General features: G+C 32.1%; 1 long non-coding RNA gene across 1 annotated transcript in view; it reads left to right on the forward strand.

Moving 5' to 3' along the window:
• LOC139046510 (uncharacterized) overlaps positions 1-11,600 on the forward strand; it is a 30,115-nt gene extending 18,515 nt beyond the window's left edge. The window contains exons 2-3 of the long non-coding RNA XR_011506628.1: positions 5,671-5,742; positions 8,914-11,600. This is a non-coding gene — a long non-coding RNA (uncharacterized lncRNA). The remainder of the gene's footprint in view (positions 1-5,670; positions 5,743-8,913) is intronic.
• The last annotated feature ends 606 nt before the right edge of the window (positions 11,601-12,206 follow it).

Raw genomic sequence — 12,206 nt, forward strand, 5'->3', positions numbered from 1 at the left:
GAACAAAAAGGGGGAATTGATACTGGATCAACACAAGGTTGACATAAGGGAAGCCATATTGTAGGAAAGAAACCATATTGTAACTTTGAATGAACTTTGATTAACTAACCCAGCTGTATATGCACCCTCCAGGAGATATACACGCTCTGTAGATGTTATGGCCCCTCCCACTTACCATAAGTTGATGACTTTGTTCTTTTGAATTCCTTAGGAATGTGATGACCCCTAAGCAGAGAGTCTATGCTGGAAGCCATCATCAATGACAACAGAGAGATCTGGTGTGGCACCTCTGGCTATTCCTTATAATTAAATTGGGGATCAAATGTGTTTCCCCTATGCCAGCCCCTTTCAGCAGGATAGTCAGCCAGACAACAACAACCCTGTTCCCATACCAACATATGATTATGCTGGGGTACAACTCACAGTGGGGAGTTGTTGGTGCCACTCATATAAATAGTAATCTTTACTATGTATATTAAAGATCTCATTCTTATTATCTTTAAACTAAATCAGGATATCGGGTGTTGCTCCAGTCTCTGATGCATATCCAGTAAAACAAAATACTATCAGGAACTAAGACCAGATATCTGTCCCACCTGAAGACCAGATTCCTCTCCCATCATGAGACCAGCCCCCTATATAATTAGCCTGTAGTTTATGCTCTGTGAGATGGTTCTTTTAGACATTTAGTCAATCATTTTCCCCCGTGCTGGCAAGCTGTAATAAAACCCTTTCCCTCCTACAACCTTACCTCTTGGCTATTGGCATATCTTGTGGTGAGCAGATGACCCCGCCTTGGGTGGTAACACCAGGGGCTGGGGGGTGGGGAAAATGGGGAGATGTTGGTTTAAGGGGTACAAGCTTCCAGTTATAAGATGAATAAGTTCTGGGGATCTAAACTACTACATGGTGAGTATAGCTAATAATACTGTATTATATACTTGAAAGTTACTCAGAAAGTAAATCTTGTATGTTCTTACTGCAAAAAAGAAGTGGTAATTATGTGATACGATGCAGGTATTGGCTAACTATAGTTGTAGTCATTTTGCAATACGTAAGTATAACAAATAAAAGAGTTCATTGGTTTTATTTTTGAAGTGCACTGTAGGGAGAAGGAAAGTTTTCTTCTGGCTTTTCTGATCTCTGTGGAGGATCAGGACCAGCCCACAGTGCCTGCTAAATTAGAAGCCTCACCCTCAGGCAGCAGCTTTTTAAATAAGCAGATAAAACTCTCTCAGGGAAAGACTGGGAGATGGAGGATTTTGCCTGCTGCCTCATACTGAGACCTGGGGGGATAACCACAGCAAGCACTCTCAGACTTGTAAAGAATTGCTTCCTTGTTGCTATATCTTGTGAACACAAGCACTGTTGGCTTGCAGAAGTAGGTGTTTTTGGAGCTGGTCCCTCTGAAGGGAGTCCTAAAATTTGAGGTGCTAGATGTGGGGTCCTAACTCTTTGCTCTCAAAGAGAAGCTAGGAATTCTCTCTTGATTGCATGACACTGGGTGCTGGTGAGGTTAATGGAGAAAATGTGTCTCAGCGTTTCCTTCCTATTTCCTTCCTATTCCTTCCTATTTCCTTCCTATTCCTTCCTATTGTCTCAGTCACACATGCATAGGAGTTGCTCCAGCTGGTTTCTGGATCTCATTCAGAGGGAATTGCTTCATGTATATCTGGACATTTGGTGCATCGGTGGGGGGAGGGGGAGCTCAGGAGCCTCCTATGTTGTCATCTTGGTTGACTCTGGCAAGGCTCTCATTCTTATTTTTTAGGTCATTTTTTTCTTTACACACTCTGCCAGTCTCAGTCTTTTGAATGGTATATTTTTGACTATTTACACTTAAAGTAATTATTGATATATTTGAGTTTAAGTTTGACGTTTATTATGCATCTTTTGCTTCCCTCTGTATCCTGTTTCTTTTTTTTTCCCTTTTCTTACCATTCTGTGAGCTACTTGAAACTGTTTTAGAATTCCATTTTAATGTATCTATGGTGTTTTTGAGTATATATTTTTGTATGTTTTGTTCTTTTTGTGGTTGCTGTGACTATTAAAATATACATATATAGCTTACCAAGTCTACTAGCATCAATATTTTATCACTTTGAATAAGTAGAAAACATCTTCCTTTTAGGTCCTTTTAACCTTTGTCTTCACAAAATATGAGTGTCTTAAGAATTACCTTTACATACATTGACTAACACATTAGATGAGACTATAATTTTTTCCTCACCTACTAATCATAGTTTAAAAACTTGTAAGGATAGTCTATCACATTTACTCCTATTTTTACCTGTTCAATTGTCCTTACTTCTTGAAATTCCAAGGCTTTTTCTGTTTTTGTTTATTTATTTATTTGTCTATAGAGCATTCTTTAGCCATTTTTCATGCGTAGGTTTGCTGGTGAGAAAAAAATTTAGTTTTTGTACAATGAGAGTGTATTTTCCCTTCCATCCTTCCCCTCCTTGATTGGTCAATCAATAAATATATAGATAGATATGGACATTGATTTCTAGGTTGGCAATTATTTCCTTTTAATATTTGAAAAAAATGTGTCACTTTCTTTTTACCTCCATGTCTTCAGTCAATTGAATCATTCTTCATCTATCAGTAATACATCTTTTCTTTCATTATGATATCAAGATTTTTTTCTTGTTTTTCTTTTTCTGAAGTTTCATTAGTTCATGCAATTGTGTGGATTTCTTTGGGATTTGCTCTGCTTTTTGATACTGTTGGCTCATGATTGTCATAAAATTTGTGAATTTTTAGCCATTATCTCTAAATATTTTCTCTAAGCCCCATGTTTTTTCTCTTGTGCTCCTAGAACTCTGAAGACATAAATGCCAGGTGTTTTATATTATCTTATAAACTCTTGAGAATGTTTTATTTTCCTCTCAATTTTGCATCTCTTATTCAGATTGGATTATTTTTATCCATCTGTTTTGAGTTACTGATTCTTTCCCATGTTGTTTTCAAAATACTACTGAGTCTGTAGTAAGTTTTTAATTTTGCTTATTGTGCTTGTTACTTCTCTAGTTTTATTTGCTTGTTCATAACTTCTATTCTTTGCTGAACTTTTTTGTTTTAATTATTTTCAAGAGTATTCATAATTCCATGGTGAACCAAAAATAGTATGACTTGTTTGAGATTAACCATTCCAGATATCAGAGTTGTTCAAATCTAAATGCTCTATATATCTATTGATTGAAATATATTCTTTAAAAAATTTGTTTGTTTTTACTCTTTAACTTGAGAATTACTAGAGTCCTGTAGCTAAATATCACATATAGTTTTCTATGTAGTTATTTTAGCAATAATTACTCCATAAAGATTTACATATATAATATATGGGAAAATTCTAGTGTACAAGATATCTTTATTCTACACTGAGCAACTTATTTGTTCTTGCATAAATCATTATATGATAGGAAGCTCAAATTTTTTTTCAGTGCTTTTATTAATAATTGTAGGAAATATGTTTTTAAAGCTTATGCAGTAAGTGAAATGTGTTTTAGTTACAAATCTCACAATGATGTAAAGAATTATGCTGATTTAAAAATTCGCGCTTCTCATAATCAATGTTCTCTTTCAATTCTTACTTTGTAAATATTCTCTTCATTTCTTGTTTCCCCTCCTCCTCCTCTTCTTCTTCTTCCAACTCTTCCTCCTACTAATTTTTCTTTGCTTTGTGATCTGGGATTAGCCTATAGAAGAATATGTTACACTTTGTTTCTTTGGGAATATGCAGAAGGTTACTGATTATTTTCAATAATGAAAACATATCTCCACTAGATAGAAAATAATATGGTGATCTTTTTCAAGTAACACTGAGACATTCTCTCTGCTCTAGAAGCTGAATATTTGGCTTTTTAAATACTTTTTACCCATCAATATACTGGTAATTTATGGACAACTTTGTAAAGCTTGAAGAAATTCATCCCCTAATGCAATTTTTATACATTGTTTTTCCATTAATAGACGCTTATACTCATGGAAGTGTTTGCTTAAATTTTACATGTATTTCATAGGAGAACAATTGTAATGAATTTGTTCATATAATCTATTATCCCTGTTGACTATTTTAAATCACTTCTCTCCTTTTTTTCTGATTGGAATATTATTTATGATGACATTTTATGCAAAAAGAAGTGCACCCTTTCTTAAAAGTGGAGAAATTTCTTAAATATTCAGAGACTAAATCTTCTTTTCAAAAACTAGCTTTGCAAGATTTTTTTTCATTTGAGTCTGGCTACCAGGCAGTTGGCTAGATATGGAAGTAAAAAATAATAATAATAATTCAGTTTGAAAAGCTAGGTGTTAATTTTCTTGAGTTTCACTAATTAGTAGCAGCTTGCTTTCAGCTACAAGTAGCCATTAAACTTGAATTAAAGAAGACGAAGCTGGCAAGGATTTTGCCTAGAGCATATTAGGTTCAAAAATAAAATGACCATTAGTTCACTGCTGATGAGAAGATATTTCACTATAGCTATTAGGCATGCTAAAGGTTTTACAAATTCTTGAATGTATGTCATTGCTACTTTGGGATGAAATACTTTCCTTGGTAAAGGGCTCATAATATCTGTTCCATTATTAGTTCCAACTCAATCAATATAGTTGGGTGTTATGATCACTAATTTTTCCTAATGTATGTCTTATATCACATAATTATGACAAAACTTACATAGCTGTTCCATCTTCAATATTTACTCAATTGTCAAAAATGCTGATATATGCCAGCCAACGTATGTATAGAAAGAATAACTTTATAAGTTTTGAAGTACTAGTAACAAACTATAAAAAAGTACTATAACTTTATATAGTGCCACTCTTTGGCTCTTTCAAATTGACTTTCAAGGTATATCCTCCATCAACTCCTGTCTATATCAGAACTTTTATTTAAGGAGATAGACAAATCCATGGTCTCAGTTTCTAGTTCGCTCTCTTAGGATGGCCATATCATTCAATTCTTACTTTTCTCTGAGTATCTCCTAGTCTTTAAGTTCACTTCCTTTGCCTTTCTTCCTTTGTAATAAGTCAAAAATTATTTTTAGATCTTTAAGGATAAATTCACCCTAGTCTTGAGAGCAAATAAATTTATTCTGATGCGTTCAAATTTTCAGCAAGGACTTCTGTATGACTTTGCATTCATGAAGTCAATGACATTTGTTACTTAAATAGAATTAATCTGTAAGATATACATCTAGGTTCACATGATAATTAATACTCAAGGGTAAATGCTTTGAAGTATGAAGGTTTGCTGGTCTGCTGTTTTCATTGTACATCACATCACTTTTAATAGGAACACGTAAGTGTTAAAAAATTGCAAATGTAACCAGGAACTTGTTTGTAACATCATATTTAGCAAATTGTTTGAAGTAAACTAAAATTTACTCAAATGTATCAATGTCTTTTCTAAAAACTCAAATTGGAATGTTGCATATTTTATGGGTGGAAGGAGAAAAATTATATCATTAATTTTAAGTTCTAGATAATATGCCATCAGACTAATTTCAAAAATTTTATTTTAACATGTGCTATACATGAAATTCAATTATTATTATTATGTTCTAACTCTATTTTTTTTAATGGTAGGAGGATAGATATGTTGATCTTGTCCCTGAACTAACATCTGTGCCCATCTTCCTCCATTTTGTATGTGGGACTCCACCACAGCATGGCTTGATGAGTGGTGCATAGGTTCATGCCAGGGATCCAAACACATGAACCCGGGGCTGCTGAAGTGGGGTAAGAGAACTTAATCACTATGCCACTAGGTCTGCCCTAACTCTTTTAAATAATTGTATTTAATGTATTATTTATAAAGTAATATTAAATCTGCATAGCTTTACCTTTCTCTAAATAATGTATTCTTTTTCATCATTATTTGGGGTTTGGTGAGAAATATACTTGACTTGAATAATGCACTCTATGTTTGGTTCATTGCTCCAGTTTATATAAGATATTCAAAGGAAATTAAGTCATAAAAATATACAGTGGGTGCAGTATAGAGAGATATAGTTCAAATAGCCAAAATAATTGTCAAAATGACTATATACACAAATATTTTTAAAAACCAAATATATACAAATATTTAGAGAGTCACAACCAGGGTTTCATGGTTTCATATGCAGAGATCTCTACCTTCTAAGGAGGCTTGGCTGGCATGTATAACACTTTATGAATGAGAATAAAATATGGATGGAATGGAAATGATCAATTCTGACTTGATTTTATTTACTCCCTTTTCTGGATAATCTTTTGTTTACTATCTAGAAATCCAAAACCTTTTAGGTGTCATTGTTTTTATTTCTCATTTTTTTCTCACATAATATATATGTAAATGTCATAGAAATACACCCATTACCAAGCAAGTCTAAGTGAGCAGAAAAATTTTGTGTGTGACAATATATACACTGGCCGGGGACCTGGTTTAACCTGCATTTTGACTCAAGTGATAAAATGTTTGTAATAAAGGGAAACACCATCTGATAAACTCCTTACCCTTAAGTTTGCTAGTTTGTCTGAGAAGGTGATGAGGTTTTGGGAAAATTGGTTGTTACTCTTTTGCCTACTTCAGAAGGAATTAATAAGTTAGATAAGTAACTCTTACATTTAAAAAGGCCCTGTTCTGATTGCTCATGGAGTTTAATAAGCATTAGCGAGAAAAAATAAAATTCCCTGAGAAATTAAACCCCTAATGTTGTTAAGTGAACTGTCCTTTAAAAGTAATCTATCTCATAAAAATGCCAGCTCAAAAAAAGAAAAAAAGTAGCTTAGCTGTGTTAGTGAATAGTTAGAAGATAAGCAAAGAAAAGCCAAATAAATGTGAAGCTAGCAATTAATATATTTTATTCATCATAATACCTTTCATGTATGTTATAATACATATTTTATATAATATTCTTAACATGCGCTAATTGAAACAATGTTTCGTAGAAAATGAAGAAAATATTTTAAAGATCTAATTTTTACATATTAGTCTTTGTCACAGTGAATTCAAAGGAAAAAAATTATAAGCTTATTAATTTGTCTCTAAACCTTTATGTCCTTATTCTGATAATAAGAACGATAAGGGAAATGTAACATTTTAATTTAAATGAGACAAAGTTATTTTCTCATAAAAAACATGATTATTTAAACTGTCTTAATTTCCTGCATGACTCTGTGTCATATCATTATTTTCACAAACTATTTGACCATGAAAATATAAACATATATATTTATTAAATTATGTTATAATTCCTGATGTAGTTTTAAAAAAGGTTATGAAGTTTGGGAAATGCTATACGTCTTTTGGACTTAGTCATTTCATTTGTACTAATTGGGCAAATTTTAAAATGTCGTCTGACATTTTTAACATCAACAATGAGTGAGATTCTCTATAATGGAAACAAATATAATTTACAAGGTCATGTTTTGACTTTAAAATTTGGACTTATAGTAAATTGAGTTAATTAATGAATAACCTGTGGTTATCTGCAAATGTCCTAAGGAAATTAATGTATTTTCTGTGCAGTTTTTACTTTTATACTGTGGTCTATAATAAATGTGGTAGCTTTTCTTAAGGCTTTGATTAGGAAGATTACTTCAATGTGGTATAAAATACTTATGCAATAATAAATTTTCCAAAAATAGTAATATATTTTATAGCTAAATTAAGATATTTGAATCTGTCAATTAGTTATATACATATAAAAGCATGCATCATTATAAAAGAAAGCTTGTATTTTATAACAGATAGAAATAACAAAATGTTCTTAGAATATGAAATCTACTTTTATACAAAATATATATGTGTGTATATACAAGCATATATAATCTGCTCTTATAAACATATGAATCAATAATTCATTCATATATATGTGTATGTATATATATATTATATATTTATTTATATACATTATATATGTGCAACATATTTATATATATATATATATATATATATATATAAGCAGAATATATATTCTACTTGGGTGACAGGAGTTCCTTCTTACCTACGGAGAAGTTGTTAACTATTTGTACTTTGGTGCAAATTCTGCTAAACTCCCAATCATTTTAGAAAATATTTCCTGTTTTTGAAAATATGATAATTTCTCCTAGATGCTGTTTCAGTTTAAATATTATCACTCTAGATACGATTGTAATCCTATAGTAGAATATTATCTTTGCACTTCAATTAATTATTTTTAAACTTGATATAAAATCCAGTACCCTCTAAAACACTTTCAATATTGTCTTCTTTAAATGAACTTTTGTGGACACCAAATTCAGCATATTGCAAATATCAAGATGTCTTTTACACCCAAATCATTTTTGTATTTCCCCAGATAATATTGAATAACAACAAATATTTGCTCATTCGCATTATAACCCACTTTGACATGATATTCAGTAGTAATGGGTAATGGAAAAGTAGTTACATGTATATTTGATGTGTTTTATATTTTTAAATAGACCACATTACTGTGAGAAATGTGCAGTTTATCAAGCCCGTAATATGTAAAATGAAAATATCGTATCAAAAAGATTTAATTATATTCAGGTAAAATTGTATCGAATGAATATATTTTAGCAGTTATACGCTTTTCAAGATGGACAGCTGCATATTCCTGTTCAGGTGAAAAGACAACACAATAACATTCAACAAATTAAGTCCTAAAAAATCTTATTTTGGGTGTTTATAATACCTTTATAAATAAGCGGCACTTTACAACATGGTCCATAAGGTTGTAAATGATCTTACTTTATAATATGTTCTTATCTTTAGGATAACAATTCACTAAATCTTTATATAAGTATTATGTGTATGTCTCACTGTTAGTTATAATATTCTTGGTAATTGTAATAAAGTAATCAGAATCATTTTGTCTTGTTACAAACAGATGTTTTCTGTTCTTCCTTCATACTTTCCAATAGGTGCTGATTATAAATTAAAATCCAGATATGGAGTCCTCGAAAGGAAAATAAAAGGCAGCTTCAGATTTCTCAAATGGAGGGCTACCCTGATGACTCTTAATTGTTGACACTTCTGAGGACAGGCTTTGTAATGTAAATGAACATTGCCATCACAATCTCAAACCTGTTTGTTCCAGGGGAATTAATTAGGATCTCGAGGACAATTTTGGTCCAGAAATTGACTTCATGAAAGCAGATTGTTGACCTAAGATCCAGCAGAACAAACTCTAATTATGTAGGAATGAATGCAACTAATGAGGGAAATCTCATTGCTTTTATAATATCCATTATTGCTTTTGGATTAGTACTACGATAGTTTTTAATTCTATATTTTACAATGGACAAATGAGAAAGCAATTGGTCTTTCTTCTTGAGCTCTCTCTAAGTTTCCACTGAGCAGGCTATATTTGTGCAATATGGAATCAAACAGTTTTTGAATTGTATTTTATTTCAACTCATCAGTCAGAATAAAAGAAAATATGTGTTAATATTATAAGCTAATTAATTGTAAGAGGAATACAAGAAGAATCATTCTCTAGATATGTGACATATATTCATTAGCTTGTTTTGAAAATGTCTCATAACACTGGTCAAATGAGTAAGGTATCTTTATTGGGTCTCTTAACCCTCTTTTAATCTATATGGGTCTTTGGTAGAAGCAAACAAAGAAGCCTTTCCTGGAAAGAATTAATATTATTCAACTAGTCTATTTTACACCAAAAATAAAATATTAATAAAGAGGAGACTGGAAAAGTACTCACTAATAGTACTGGATGCCATCTTTGTCTGGTGCATGGCTCTAATTGGACTTTCCAGCTGGAAATGTGTACCACATCTATGTTGCCCTTAAAAACACTACCTGCCAGACTCGATTGATCAGTGATTTCTGTAAAATTCACAACTAAATGGGCCAGCAATCAGTCTGGGTCAGCAAGTAGCATACACCGCGCTACATTGCAACCCACCAATTTAGCCCTGATGATACAAGAACTCGGAAAGAAAGAAAGAAACAAATAAACAAAAACCATGTACCTTTATTTTTCACATAAAAATGTGTGGATTTTGTTGCTATATGTCCTGGTTTTGCTTTTATATGAAGAGACAGACTTCATAGAGGCACTTCTTTCTCATATACACGTACAAGCTCTCTCTTCATTCCGTTTTGACTGTAATCATATGAGACCTACTACATGTCTAATACATGTCAGATGCTATACTAGATCTTTGAAAAATGTTATTTCATGATGCATACAAGCTTTTCAAGGTAGGCGTTATTATTAATTTAAAGAAAAGGAAAAAAATTCAGAGAGTAGGTTACTTGTCCATGTTTACATATCTAGTAACTTGCGGTCTGAAGTAGTAGCTTTTTTCTGTGCTCACGTTCCTTTCATTCACCATCGTGTCTCAATTTTCCTTTCCATCAGCATTATTTCTGTTCTCTTTTGCAGAAGCACTAAATATGTGTGGACGCTTGTATCAGATGATGTAAAAATCTATTAAAAGTGCTTTGTATGACAAGTAATAAAATGTACGGAAGCCAAACCAGCAGGCTTGCAATCCCATCACCACTTATAACCTCTGCAGTCTTGATTAAGTTGTGTAACCTCCCTATACCTCAATTCTGCAGCTGTAGCATGGAGATAGTAATAATCCTGTCCTCATAGCATTTTTATAAAGGTAAATTGAAAATACATCAAGCACTCAGGACTATGCCTTACATGAGGGAGTGCCGTATGACCATTGCTTATAGTTCTTGTTGTTGATATTGTAACAAGCAGTAGTGATGTATGTTGGTACATCTGCTAAGAATGCACTTGTGTTTCCTTAGAGCATGAAAAGGAGACCCTGTTGTGACATACTCTGTTCTAAGATTTTTAACTCCAGTATTTGTTTCATCAAGCTCCAAAGAATTACTTGTTGAACAACACAAGAAATATAAAATATCTTATAGAGTTATTTAGCCTTCTAATTTATCATCAATTAACTTAAAAAGATACCTAAAAATGCTCCTTTTTGAAGTAAATATTTTCTATAATAAATATGTGCCAGCAAATTTGGAATTTGAAAGCAGAATATTTAAGATAAGAACCTCAAAATAATATTTTAAAGTACCTTTGAGTAAATACAATTATATAGACTTTCTTTTTACAAAAGCATTCTATGGCTTTTCGTTGTTGTATGACAAAAAATTTTCTAAAACTTGTTCCAAACTCCAAGTTAACCTGTTACATAGCCTCTCAATTCAGTGCTCTTTCTCCCATCTGTGCTGGTGTTTCTAAACATTGTTTAAACAAAAACTGTGGATGATTTACCACCAAATGTAGATCAACATGTATAATTTATGTTTGATGCATGGAGGATATATACTGTTATGGGCATGGCTGCAAGGAAGGAAAGGTTTTTCTGTAGAGAGTACAGCGTGGGTATAGTATAGGTTTGGTTGGTAGCCAGTCGGTGTCTCAGTCCAAGACAAAGAAATATCGTGTTTACAGGAACCTGAAACATTTTTTGTTATAAAAGTGTAAGAGGTCTTGATCGGGGCATATGAAACAGTATTTAAAGTTAACCAATATACTGGTATGATAGTGGTGTATTCAATTTAAAATTTCAACTATTCTAAATAAATAATAGTATTGTACTATAGACATAATTTTTGAAAGCTACAGTACTTTATTCGGTCTAAGAAAATTTATTTTAATTCTTCAAATATGGCTTACCATCTCTCAATTAGGTCTATCTCTTAAGCTACTCTCTTTACCAGAAGCATGTCTCTTCTTTACCCGATTCCCCCTCAGTGATCCATTGGATCTTGGTTTAACTGTCATTTCTTCTTGGAGATCTTTCCTATCTACTTATTTCCTTTTTCTACAGTGTGATATCAGGGTACACACCTTATTAATCTGTGTATTTGCTTGTATTTTCTGCTGGACTGTATTATGTGTAATGAAAAAATCTTGTTCACTTCTGTTTCCCCTTGATTATCACGTAACTGGTGCTTGGAAATTGTTAAATGTCTGTATTATAAAAAAGGAATCATTCACATGTAGAAAAACTAAAATAATATGCTAAAAACTTTTACATGGAAGTAAATCTTTACAAATTTAGTATCTATATGTCCTACGCATCCCTCCCAATTTAAACCTCACGACATAGTGCTGCCCTATAGTAATCCCATTTGTATAACGATGTGACAATTTGCTAATATAATAAGTATAATTACAGAAGGTATATAGGTAAATTGCTCTGTAATAATT

The sequence above is a fragment of the Equus asinus genome, chromosome 11 (assembly GCF_041296235.1).
Source record: "Equus asinus isolate D_3611 breed Donkey chromosome 11, EquAss-T2T_v2, whole genome shotgun sequence".
Classification (NCBI taxonomy): Eukaryota; Metazoa; Chordata; class Mammalia; order Perissodactyla; family Equidae; genus Equus; species Equus asinus.